Here is a 13,745-nt window from a genome sequence, read left to right as displayed (position 1 = left end):
ACTCTATCATTCTTTTTGTTCTCGGTAGACTGACTGATTCTCCCGTTGAAATCCAAGGGAGCCTGAAAGCATTTAACTGCCTCACAAAGATATGTCATGCGATCTAACATTCTGAACACAGAACTGGGAGCCAGGAGCTTTTAATGGTGCCTGTAGGGATTGGAGCCAAATCACTTAACCTCTTTGCTTCTCAGCTTCTCATCCATAAAAAGAAAACTATGCTTGTGTTGCTGGCTGGGGTTTTATGAGAGTTAATTCATAGACCTGTATGGAAAATTATTCCTCCTCTGGTGCAGAAATGTAAACTTTTTTATCCTAAAAACCAAAAATGAAGAGAATAATTTCACCAGAAACTACAAGTTTGTAAACAGAAGCTTAACGTTCTGGCTGAATTGCTCCTGAGGGAAACGCGTTCCTCCCTGACAGGCACATCTCCATTGTGAAAAAAGGGACATTTTTGGAAAGTCATTTTTCCACTGAAAAACGGTTTTTGACAAAATATTTTTGATCAGCCCAAACATAAGCGAGCCATTTTGCGCTTCCAAAGTGCTGCGCTTGCAAAATGCTTCGCAATCCTCCCATTGACAGCGCACCCCGTGCCAAATAGTTGTATTCCCCTTAGCACAGTGAAATCATCAAGTACTTGCGGCTGATTTGCATCGTTTTTAATTTGTTTGAACAAGCCGGGCCAGATCCTCAGCTGGAGTCAATTAGCAGGAAAGCCGAGGGCACAACGCCGCTTTGCACCACGCGCAGCGCGGCTCCGTGCCGGGCGGTGCACGGCCGCTAGGGGGCGCCGGCGGCTGCGCGGGGTGCCGCGTCCCGGTGTCACAAGGGGCCTTTGTGGGCCGGGAGCGCCGGTCCCCGTGCAGCCGCAGCGCCCGCTGCTCGCCGGCCCTGGAGGGTCGTGCCGCTGAGCTGCTGAGCTGTCAAAGAGTTTCAAACTGCTCCAAGGAGAGCAGCCAATAGAGCTGCTGAAAAACCTCATTCTGTAAGGGACCTTTTTTTATTATTATTTATTTATTTTCCCCCCAAAACTGTGCGTGTGTTTGTGAGCCAAGCCCGGAGCGCCAGAGAGGCTGGGAGCGCGGCTCCCTGCGCACACCTCGCGGCTGCGCGCACAGCGCCGGGCCGGCTCTTCCCACCTCGCTGAGCTCAGCTGACGGCCGCGCAGCCGCTCCGCTCTCTGGCTCTCCCAAACAAACCGCTACGTGCTCAGGGCTGCCTTGCCAGGCTGTAGCTCACGATGGTAAGTCACTCACACGCGTTTATTCCCACTGAAGTTAATAGGAGAGTATTAGCCCAGCGTCAGCGCAAATGGGATGACTGATGTAATGAATCGCTGATGTGAGTAAGGCAGTCACGATCCAAACTCTAATTATGAGCTGCCTGGCTACTTGGGAAGAAAAGAAGCGAGGTTTGTCAGGTCAGGAAGAAGCAGCTGCTGAGTTTCATTGCATTTCGGGGTCTAGCAAAGAAGACAGAAAGATTCTGCCGAAGGCTTGCAGAAGTTCAACACTGTGTGTTGGCTGATGGTGACGGGGCACAGCAACCAACCAAAGCTGCCTGACACCAACTGCTTCCCTGCCCCGGTGAGATGAATCTCCTAATGAAGGACTTCCTGCTAATAGGCGAGCAAACATACATTTTTTCCCCCTTGCAACATTTTCATACTGCTTTCACTCAAGCTCAAGCTCAGTGTATAGGCTTTGTATTTAAACGTGCAAGTTAGCTCTTTGCTTCTCATATAGATTCTCAAATTCTTGTGATGATCTGTTTGGCTGGGCCTGTAGCCACTGAAGCCAAGCGCAGCGTGGCTGGGTGTTACAAGCTGGCCGTGCTGCTGAAAAGCAAACCAGAGTCTGTGCTCTGTGCTGCTGGCACGCCGAGCTCGGGGAGAAAGCAGCAGCCTGAGCTTGAGGGCCGCAGGCTGTGACAGCCAGCAGCTCACCTCTGGGGCCACGGCCTCCCAGACACTGCAGTCATGCCGTGCTGTGGGCCGGGTCCTTCCTTGTGCTGCAAACAGCGCTGACTTGCTTCCGTGATGGAAACACAGGGAGCACTCTGGGAAGGGCTTCACCCTGCCAAGAAGTGGGTGTTTGCTCACCCCTAGTTGAGATGACTCTTCTTGCTTTGCCTCACAAATGGCATCCTGCTGAGGTTGTTCAGCCTCACACTTCCAAGCTCAAGCCTGCAACAACAGCAGTCCCCTCCTCCCAGCGATGGGGTGGTGTTGAGTGTGGAGATCCTCGAACAGACGTGACCGCAGGCGTGCAGACCATCCCTGACGTGAGAGAGGGGCAGGCCGTGCTGCAGGCCTGCAGGACGCCAGCGGTGAGCCCCGCACAAGCCAGGCGGAATGTGGATGTGAATGTGGATGTGGTGCATGCGGCCGTGGCTGGCTGTCACTCCTCCTTGCCACTTCAGGAGCCTGGCACGAGGCAGCCACCACTAGGGCTCATTTGAATAATTCCCACAGACATTCCAGATGTTGACCACATGGCCTGCCTTTAAAACTAAGGGGGGAGGGGTGAAAAAGGACAAAGTGTGGTTTTTTTTCCTACAGATTCCATATTTGTTTTTTACGCAGATGTTTGTAGTTGTGCAGAATAAATAAGCATAATTCAACCTTCTGTTTTTTTTCTGTAAGTGCACATTTATGGGATCTGCACAGCAGTCACCTACTGGAGCTGACCTGCAGACCGCTGACATATAATAACGGGCTATGCACTGTTTAGGGACAAGAAAATCTTCATATGACCACGCTGATCTAAAACACCAACACAGCCTCTGCTGCTGGGTCCGCTCCCCCTCACGCAGCGGGCCAGACAATGTCTGTCCATGTGCTGTGCTGGTGTGCCCAGCCAGGCCTGCTCCCTGCACAGCCCACAACCAGCAGCATGGCCTGGCCCAGCTGAGGTGGCTGGGAGGTCTCCGGGCTGCCCTGGTGCTGAGGCAGCTCTGCAATGCTGCTGCTGCCAGGGGCATCATGCTCAGCTCAAATACAAGAGAGAGGTTCTCCTCTGTGTGCTCCCATCATGCCAAGTTCTCTTTTTTCCTCCCTAATTCAAGCTTTTTGGAAGTGAAACTTGCAAGCTAATATAAAAAGTTCTTTCCAGGCTGCAATACTGCATTTTAACCTGAAGAGGGTGGAATGGAATACAACAATGTAACTGAGTGTCACCTCCCAAGAAGTGCTCTCTCTCCAGCAGTTACAGAACAGAAACCCCCAAACACTCTCTTCATTAACATTCGAATCCTGTTTGCATTTCTGTCCCCCTTTCACATACCAGCATGGTCACAAAAATGTTCTGGCTCAGGAGGATTTGCTCTCAAGGTTAACCTGCTATCCCCTAGCAGAGACAGAGCAGCTGATAAAAGCAGGGGCAGGGACCAATATAAGCACAAGACCAGCATCATTAGCTTGCACTCCTCAAGCTGCCAATGTCATTTTATGCTGAGATGTGGTGGAAGGTGCATGAAGGTGGAGCATAGAAACCAGCAGGCAGGCCAGCCAGTCCGTGTTACCCACGGGTGAATTTTATGGTCACGTCCATTCTTTTAGGCTCCAACATTAACAGCTAGTACCTGACACTATCAGCAAGAACACAATATTATGACTAAAAAAAATCTGTTTTATTCAACATACAACATGTTCTTGATCAGTTAGAAAAAACCTACTTTAAGCTCTTACCTCATTCTTCTATTAATTCATGTGCTTTGGAAGTTAAGATGACACTGAGATGACACTGAGCTTTGGACTGCTCATCCTCACTAGCCCAGTAACACTAATGTGGTCCTTCTCAGTCTTGCTGAGCACAGTTAGAAAGCAACACTATTAGTCATTGTAACTGAGAGAGACCTTTTCTATACAGCAACTTCAACCACAACTTCCCTAAAGACATTTTAATAGGAGGAAACAACAAGACACAACCAAGACCGCAAGTTCTGTCAGAATACTAGGGAAATAAAGGTCACAACAGAAGTGATTTTTAAAGTGAATGAATCATAGACCCGAGGAATTTCCATGAATCATAACAGAAGAGTGAAGGGTGGTATGGTATATTTCACACACACAGATGTATGCATAGCGGTCATTTCTGCTGCTTTATATGATGAGCAAGATGTCTCAAGTCTGAACACGCGAAGGCAAAAGAGGAAAGAACACCCCATGTGCTCAGTACGGCTAAGGGAGGGAATGGGAAGCCAGGTTTTACTCTAGAACATCAGATATTCTATTCCATTTCCAGCCCAAACCATTCTCTGGTTCCCTGATAATTCTGTCATTTGTCAACAGAATGCAACCTGGAGACATGCAGTTGGGTCTGGAAAACAGCATGTTAACAACATGAGAGTAGATACATAGGAATGAAGCACTTCAGAAATACAGATGGAGGTAAATACAGTTTAGTGTTTCTTTCACTCGCTGGGAAATCACACTGTGAACAATGGTGAACAACACACGAATTAACCTATTCCAAGGTCCTCAGCCTAGGTTCGAAGTGTGTCTGACAAGAGTTGGAGACAGTCATCTGTCTTCTGTGGAAAATTCCTGGTATTCTCAGCTCTCAAAAGATGTCTCTGGTAAAGGCTGACTGAGTTGTACCACTTACATTCAACGTTTGCACTTTGGGATTAGCATTCATCTCAGTACAACGGCAATTAGGATGGTTAGATCAATCTTCATCACTTTAGGCACAGCCTCAAACAAGGGGCTGAGTGTTAATCTCACTGTTTTGAAGATAATCCCCAGGGCGCTTGTGACTCAGAGACACACCTCTGAGTCACTACTCTTTCATTACTTCCTCTTGCTCCTTTGGGGTAGAAACTTACCACTAGTTCATGCCAGCAGCAAATTACAACATCCTCCTGTTACGCTGACCTTGCCATTTTGGCTAGTGACTCTAAAATTAAAGCCACCATTCATTCTTCACTCTACCTACTGGAATAAGGAAGTCAGCTGATGAGTGAATTCTGTTTACTCCATCACACCCAGATCTGAAGCCGTAGGGTTAATTTTCCGAGCAGTCAGATTCATTGCAATGAGATGATCTGCTGAGTGATGCAATACTCAGTCTGAGGCGGGATGGCAAAACATAGTTTATAGCTTGTGATCACAGAGTGAGATTACAAGAGAAACACTTCACACTTCAGAGGTGCAAGATAGAATGAAAACTTATTAAAAAGTCCTAGGAAAAAACAGAAAAAAAGACCCAAACATTGGGCTCTCTGGTTTGCAGCTCACACCAGCTATGGGAAGAACAATCAGTCCACTGCCTCAGTTGACACTGTATTTCTTGCTCTCATTCTCACCAGAAGCAACTGAAATCCAGGGTAGCTCACAACAGAATGAATCTTCACTACCTCTGAGATCCATCACTAGAGACCCAGGGTTGAGTCTGATTTAGCCAGAACTGAGAGGCAAAAGATATCTTCCTGTGCCGTGCAGTATCAGCACTCCAGCAGATGCCACCGCATCCATTTCCTTCAAAGTAATGAAGTGAGATTGTTTGTGGGAATGTTTTCAAAGAGCTGAACCTGCAAGGTCCTGCTTGCAGCTCAGGAAGTAGCAGGATATAAATCTGTCCCAATCAGCCACGCTCATACAAAATTCAGTACTGGAACGCAGCGACAGCAGCAACATCTTGTTCTTTTGGTGTAATGACGATGCCAGCATTTAGGGGGATTATGTCAATTTAGGAAAAAGGGGAATATTAATATACAAAATTGTTAAATGTCAAATCAAATCCTTTAATAATGTGTGTGTCTGGCTGAGGATGGGAGTGCTTTCAAAACTAGCTACAAATATTCAAGAAATCCATTTGGCAAGTTCAAACAAATAGCCCAAATCAATTACACACGCAGTGTTCTTAAGGGGGCACATTTTCAACATAGCATGTGGAGAATTAAGCACTCTGCTCCCATTATTGTTAATGGGATTGGCACACCCAATTCCTCATATACATGGCTTTAAGTTGAAAGCCAACAAATAAAAGTATCACTCTGAAATAACAGAATTATTTTATAGTTTCTAGTCGTAGTTTCTAGCTGTTCCTGCACAGCATATCGAAATTACTTCTGCTTTGGTGAAGAAATCTCAGTGCATACACTTTGGATCTACACATACTCAAAGCTGGAACAGGGATGGAAGACTGCAGTAGCTTTTCCTGACAGTTTTGTGGAGCACTTCAGAAGCAGATCCAGGCTAGAAAAGGAAGATCTGTATTTTGTGGGAGCTGTTAAACATCAGCACCTTCTCTTAAGCATTGCTTGCAGAACAAAGCTAAGTCCCTCTGAACTTCCATGTGTGAAAATCAGAGAAGAAAACAAAAAGCTAACAATTCTAGAGCAACAATTAGTGTAAAGCTGCTGGATAAGCTTTAAATCTCTGAATCAGAGGGATTAGAGGCCAGTTATCTCATGTTCCAAGCAACAGCCCATATACCAACTCACTGTTTTGGAGTGAGTAGAAGGAACAATCTCTTTCACTCTTTGTGTTTCTGTTTTTGACCTGAGATTCTTTCCTAAATATCAGAATGTTGAATTAAAATTAAGTCTCTCCTTCTCTATGGAGATAGCAGCACTTCAGACAGTTGCAGTGAGTGCTGGTTGCTTTTTTTAAAGCACTCATGTCACACACTGAGTCAGGAACCCCTGACTCTTGATCACTCCGCATTGAGCTCTTTTCCTATGTGCTAAACTGCACAGTTCAGACTGATGTCCTCAGGTGTAACCAGCTATGCTTATCATCAGTGCAATGCACGGGCACAATAAGAGTGGGCTCCAGAAATGTGCTGTTCAATCAGCACATCAGTTACGCTCTCGCCTGCCCTGCAGTGATTACTTGGAGGAAAATGCATTGAATTCTGATGACCAAAACTGGATAGATTTCCTGCAGCAAGTCATTCAATGCACTCTGCTTTGCAATGCTGCCCATTGACATGTGTTGAATGGCTGCAGTTCTTTGCACTAGTACTGAGACGTGTCTCCTGACTCACTGTAGGTGTCCTATTGCTCAAGGGATTCAAAACAAAGTGGAATCCAGATGTTGGATCCAGCTTTGCAGTTAAGTTTAAAAAAAAAAAGGCACTGAGAACTTGGCAACAGGGCTCTTCAGATCCCACCAACAGATTTTGGAACATTCTTTATAAGCAATTTTCATAGCAATTGTCTTTTGCAGAACACAATATGAATAAAGGCAATACATGGAATGAAGTGGATTATAGCTTCACCACTGCAAGATAGATAAATTCAAAGCAATATAGAATCATAGAATCATAGAATTACTCAGGTTGGAAAAGACCTTGAAGATCATCAAGTCCAACCGCAGCCTAACCAGTAGCCTATCTCTTAAAAAACAACCACAAAACAATACCACAACAACAAACCTCTGCTAAATCATATCCATGAGTACCACATCCAAGCGGCTCTTAAACACATCCAGGGATGGCGATTCAACCACCTCCTTGGGGAGCCCATTCCAGTACCTAACCACCCTTTCTGTAAAGAAGTTCTTTCTAATATCCAACCTAAACTTGCCCTGGCGCAACTTGAGGCCATTTCCCCTCGTCCTGTCACAAGTCAGTAGTGAGAATAGACCTGCCCCACTCTCACTGTAAGAACCTTTCAGGTACTGGAAGACAGCAATAAGGTCTCCCCTCAGCCTCCTCTTCCTCAGACTAAAATAAATATAAGAAAGATAAATATAAGAAAGACAATTAGAGAAGACCCTAGAAATAAAGACACTGTCTAGCAATCAGGGGTTTTAAGGCTGGATTTCTAAAAGGGAAATGTGGGTACAATACATATATATTCATGAAATATGTACTTACAGTAACCACACTGCTATTTACTGTAGATGCCTACTCTGCCTAACATTAACTGGAAATCCTATTTGTGGTCAGAAAGACACTGCTGCATTTTCCATGTGTAAACAGCCACTTCTCTGTGCAGGGGCCTAAAATCTGTGCTGAAAACAAGGCAGTAAGTGCATCCCAGCAGGTACCATTGATCCATATCATGTCTTGCAATTCAACATACTCTATAAGTATACAGTTCAGGTTTGAAGTGCAGGTCTAGTCCATACTCCAGTTCCCATTACAAACTATCACCCTATGGATGCTGACTCCATGTGCAACCTACTGCTGTACCCGCATGGACTCTGCTGTCTGGAGAACACCTATCAATTATACTGATGTTACAGGATTAGCTTTCATTTTCTAAACATCTCTCAGCAACCATCATTCACTGGTCTGACCCCAGACTATTAAACAACATTACGTATAATCTACATCGGCTCTCATTAGTCTTTTTGTTAGACATTTCATCAGACTTTTCATTAGACTCTTCTCTGGGAGAAAAAATAAACAACAAATAGCATTGTCAGATGAACTGGGTGAGGCTTGGCTAATTCTGGACAAGCAGCACAGGCATTATTTATATACTGCAGTTATCATCTCTTGTAGCATCACCGCATACTGTCCAGAGCAGTAAGAAACCTTTCTGGCTTTGGATGGTAATAGATATCTATTACAGCAATACATTTGAGGAGACGATGCAGCACTCAGAATTATAATTTCTTTTAGAAAAAACAAGCTTTTCTAACAGTTTACAAACATTTATTGACCCCTGTTTGCCTTCTCCTAAGAAATGTGTCTAAATTTGTTAAGCACAGTAGGAAGAAATGTATTTTTAAACACAAAAACTGAAAATAACTGTTGTAATGACTTCATCCCAAAGCAAAGCCTTTATGTATAAATGCTAAGTATTAAGAGGGCTGGCAAAGCTGCTAACAGAAGGTGTAGGGCTTAGTGTAGAACAACGTAACAGGCATCGGAATGAAACGCTGGCGACCATCAGAAGTGTATTGGTAAGAGATTCTGATGGCACTGGGGCTAAACTCTGCCTATCAAAAAATTAAATTTAACTAATAATGCCACTTGAGATTATATCCGCTGAGGAATGTGTCCGCTGTCTAAAAATAGGACGAGAAGGACTGGAACAGCTGTCACTGGGCATTTTGCTTTCTAGAAATGCTCTGCTATGACAGTGGCTGCAAAGATTAGATTCCTTACCAGAGAGTAGAAGTGTTTGGGATGTCTGTGAGTGAAAATGCCAAAGAACAAGTGGTGGTCAGTTTTATGGTTTCAAAACTCATGCTGAGTAAAGCTCAGATACGCATCATTCAGAGCTAGCATAACTCCATGGTTGTGGTATAGGCAGTTTTGGAACCTGCTTGGAAAAGGGCTACAAAGGTGGAACAGAGTGTGGGGCTGGGGCATCTTTTTTATTAATTAGCATCCTAAGGTATACTTTAATCTAGATAGATCAGTGATACACTGATTTCTAGTTTCTAATGACTTGATTCTAGTCTTTGCCACCTTTCTTGTCTCACTGTTTCTGATGTTTTTTGACTTTCACAGGCAAAAAATGACTTCAAGAAGATGGCTCTCCTCCTAAAGGCACTGAGTTTGTTTTCAGCCTTGAAGCTTCAGTTCTGAAGCCTGAGACCCTCTCCAAGTGACAGGAAGGTCAGCCTACTCTTTGCTTTCTTGGGAGCCAAGCACAAGGCCCTGGCTGGGTTCTTCTGTGGCTCCCAGTGCCAGCACAGCACCATGTATGTCAGCAACAGAAACAACAGAGCCATGACAGCCATTCACACCCCAAAGGAAATTTCTTCCTCGGTAGCACGTGACAAAAGTTATGCCATTTGCCTCAGTGGTCACAAGACTGGTCAGCCTGAGCTCCAGGGTAAAATAGGTCAAGACTGTGATGCCCTGGCAGAGCCATGCAGGGAAGTTTGAGTAGCGCCTACCCCACTACGCCCGACTCCAGCCAGTGTGATTAATCACTCACTTTCATGAGCAGTAAATTCACCCATAAAATTTAATTAAAAAGAAATCTGTAAATGCATTTTTAAAATAAGGCATAAAATACAAATGGCCATTAAAGGGGTGACATAAAACACCCACTCAGAGCTTTGCTGGGTGGCCAAGAGAGGACAATTTCTTTGTTGTTGTTGTTCTGCAGTGTGTTTTAAAACACTGTTAAAAGAAAGCACGACGAAGCATTGTTTTGAAGGGGTGAATTACACACTCTCTGAAAGAGGCCTGTCAGCTCAGTATCAAAAACTGAATGTGCTATTAGGCAGACTAAATAGTAGCACAGCATTACTTTGTATCGCAAGAGACCCTATGTTTGCCTAGAAGAGGCTACCAAGCCTTTTCCCTGCTGTATTAGAAGAACTCAGCCCCAAATACTAAATGTGCCAAGCCGTCCCTCTGAAAGCAGAAGGGTGCTTGCTGTGCTACGAGCGCTGCCATATCCAGGAGATGCTGCAAGAGCTGCCCCGTGCTGATGCAGGCTCCCTTTGTTGCCTTGCAGCCGGAGTGCCGCAGTGGGTCTCTGCCACAGGATGCAGCCACCAGCAGTTAGGGGACCTCCTTGGCACACTCTCCTCTCCTCCCAGCCCCCGAGAAGATCACTGAACTTTGTATCGCTTGTTTGTTCTGCTCAAGACATCTGCAAAATAAACTTTTTCATAGATGATTTATATGCGGGGAAGTTAAAAACAAACTGACCTTTCTCATCCATCAAACAGTCCAAGCTTGTTCTTGTATCCGATTGCCTACTTAAAACATCTGAGATTGCTCTTTGTTACGCATGGATATGGTTTTGTACATGTCCACTTACAGAAGTTCTGGGAGGAGAAGTGGCGAGGGGGTTTTGCAAGACGTTAGGCCACTCAGCAGATGGAACTGCTGGGAAAAACCACCAACTATTTTTTCTGGAAAAACAATGTTACATAAGCCCTTCTGTAACTTTTTCTGTTTCATAAGTAACCTGGCAAGTTGAGTAATTCACATTCTGGGTATCATTCTAAAGAAATATTTCTAATAATCCTCTCTGTGTACAAAGCAGTATTGCCTCATCCTGGCCTGGCATTTAATCTACTAGTTACTATTTTCAGAAAGGCTATTTCCAAATCCAAATAAAAACAACAATCTTGCACTCATACAGCGCCTTTCATCCTAGAAGATTCCGAAGAGCTCTGCAGAATTAAAACAAAACAGACGCATCGGGCACAAGGGTGGCTTCATTCATGGCTGAAATGCAGCCAGCTCTGGGGTGAAACCTGGTTGGTAGAACAGCTCTGAGCTGCGCTGTGGAGCAGGGAGCGCAGAGTGCCTGGTGTGCCTGTCCTGCACTGCAGTGCAGCAAAGGGATTTCTGTGGAGGTGCCACTGACCAGGCTGCAGCTCCACAGGGAATGGAAGCAAAGTTCAGCCACCTCTGGTCTGCTCCCCTGTCCTGCCATGAACCCACTGCATTCAAAGACTGTCATGGGTGCAGCAGGGAAAGAGCAGCAGATGCTCGACAGGCTCCTCGGGTCACCTAGCCATCACCCTGCAAAACCAAGCATGTAATAAAAAATCAGCCCAGCCTGCATTCTCTCCTTGATGGAGCTTTGTCTGCCCAGGCACCTGAAGGCCACCACAGGCAGCACCGAGCTGGGAAGGCCTACTGAAGTGCAGACACCATATGCCAGGCAGCCTCCAGCACCTGCAGGGCCAGCTGGCACATCCTGCAAGCCCCACTCTGCTGCAGCCCTTTGATGAGAGCCATTTTCTCCCCTGTCCAGGGCACACACACACACACACACACACAAGCACTGACCGACTCAATATGGAAATTTTCTGTTTTTTTCAGCTATTTTTCCTCTGCCTCCAAGTGCCACAGCATAACACAGTCAGGCTGTACCAGGACCCAGAGCTGGCCATATTATAATCTCATTTAAAGATACAAAGCCATAATTAGTGAACTCTGAATAACCATTCTGTATTATGATGTCTAATACTTGTCTTGGCTAATGCAAATACAGGGGAAAGGGTATAATCTTATTTACATGTATCAATGAACTGCATCTGTGTCTTTACAGGAGCCCCGCAGTACTTTTGCCCGCACAATTTAATCTGTGTCACCCAAACTGCGCTTTAACTGCTTGTACTGAATTGTGCCATGGCTTAAAAAATAGAAAGAAGGGGGAAGAAAGCACGAATCTTGTTAACCCTCTTAGCAGGCTAATACTGCACTGAAAATCCCCTCGGTTGTAATGGATTTTTCTTTTTATACATACTTTATACAGCACCGAATCAAAGTGGCTTTTTATAAACACAGCACATGAGGTTTATAGCTGTAGCCTCCGTTAGGGTTTTTTTGTACCCTAAATCTCCATCAAGACTGTTATGTAAATGTCACTATTCTAAAAATAAAAGCAAAACAAAGCCATCAGGGAAACGTTACGTTATCGCTCCACATACTGGGCTATTGATGGCAGAGCAGCACGTGCTATTTGGGGGTCAAATCAAACTCCTTGCAGAAGGAATCCATCATTACCATCCTTACCTGGACAGAACTATTGTACCACAGTTTACAGCCTAAGTTCAGAAAATGCAGCATCTTTTCACAGATTTTAAGCCAGAAGAGAGATTCTTAAATCTCATTTGCTGTAAAAAACAGCCCAAATAACTGCACACAGTAGAAAATTCACTATCAGCAGCTTATAGAAGTTTCAAGGACGTTTGGCTGTTCCTGATGTAAAACTCCCAGCATGTCCTTCTAAACAAGTTGCTCACTTCTCATTTTATGAAATTTGCCTGGGCACTATTTTATCAGGTACTTAGTGTAATTGGGAGGGGAAAAAAACCTACAGTTAATCTAGACCTATAAAATCAAGCATCATAAATCAGTCCACCTTGATCAGCTACTGCACTCAATTACTCAAAATGATGACATTTGCCTCAGGCAATCTTTGCTTTGGCCTTTGGGAGCTGCAAAGGACCAGCCAGAGGCTCCTTTGCTCTATTCTCTCTGGATGGTTTCTCACTGATTCAGAGGATCTCTTACAGGTGGAGTGAGCCGGTCAGGGCAAGGACATTATGCTCTCGTCTGAACTGGTACTGCTCTGCAGGGCAGTGACTGCAAATGGGCCGTGGAACCGCCAAGATGCCTGTGTAGGCATGGGATGGTGCTGGTGGCAAGAGGGGCCTTGTCAGCTCCCAGCAGAAGGCATGGCTCTGGGACCACGGTATGAGTGCATGCTTGCTTGCACAAGGTTGTTTTCACTGCAAAAACATTTAATGGGCATCTTAGAAAAGCACAGTGTTGGACCTGAACACGTCATGATGTCAGATGAAGAGCAAGTTGCTTATGGCCGAGCTTCAAATTGAACTGAGCTCCCCCAGGAGGCCGATGTACTCTTAGAAAGAAAAGCATGGACCTCTCCTCCAGCACTGAGTGTGATGGCATCCATCCTTCTGTAGCAAGAGCCATCTCCTAACTGTGCTGCAGAGTGAGACAGCATAGCTGGTTCCTTTCTCAGTTTATGGGAAATAAGAAATCTTTTCACAGTGCTTATGGAACTTTCCACGAGCTGAGATATTCTATCTACACTGCCATTCTTCTAGAAGAAAATACTTCAGGCATTTTCTTAAAAGTTTTAGCACGGCTCACTCATTTTTCCCTTCAGTTCCTTTCTGTCATAAGAATAAAAAAAAAAATCCATTCAGAATGAAACGTTTTCTTTAATCCTATAAAGGAGGAGTATAATTGATTCAACTATAAAATTTATAGGCATGGAATCAATGCTTATTATAGTCAAAACATGTCAGGTCACTTCTTTGTGGCTGGTTTAAAGCTGTTCCGTTAAGTGTAATGTTAAACGAAAGAGCTTTAGTCTAAACATGA

The 13,745-nt window shown here is 44.8% G+C and overlaps 1 long non-coding RNA gene across 1 annotated transcript; it reads left to right on the top strand.

Moving 5' to 3' along the window:
- The first annotated feature begins 1,200 nt into the window (after nt 1–1,200).
- LOC140259903 (uncharacterized) lies at nt 1,201–9,648 on the top strand. The gene is made up of 3 exons (XR_011905474.1): nt 1,201–1,249; nt 4,298–4,396; nt 9,423–9,648. It is a non-coding gene; the product is annotated as an uncharacterized lncRNA (long non-coding RNA).
- Nucleotides 9,649–13,745: the final 4,097 nt, after the last annotated feature.

The sequence above is a fragment of the Excalfactoria chinensis genome, chromosome 17 (genome assembly GCF_039878825.1).
Source record: "Excalfactoria chinensis isolate bCotChi1 chromosome 17, bCotChi1.hap2, whole genome shotgun sequence".
Taxonomy (NCBI): Eukaryota; Metazoa; Chordata; class Aves; order Galliformes; family Phasianidae; genus Excalfactoria; species Excalfactoria chinensis.
The sequence above is the reverse complement of the archived record's forward strand: the minus strand, read 5'-3'. Positions and strand labels throughout refer to the sequence as shown.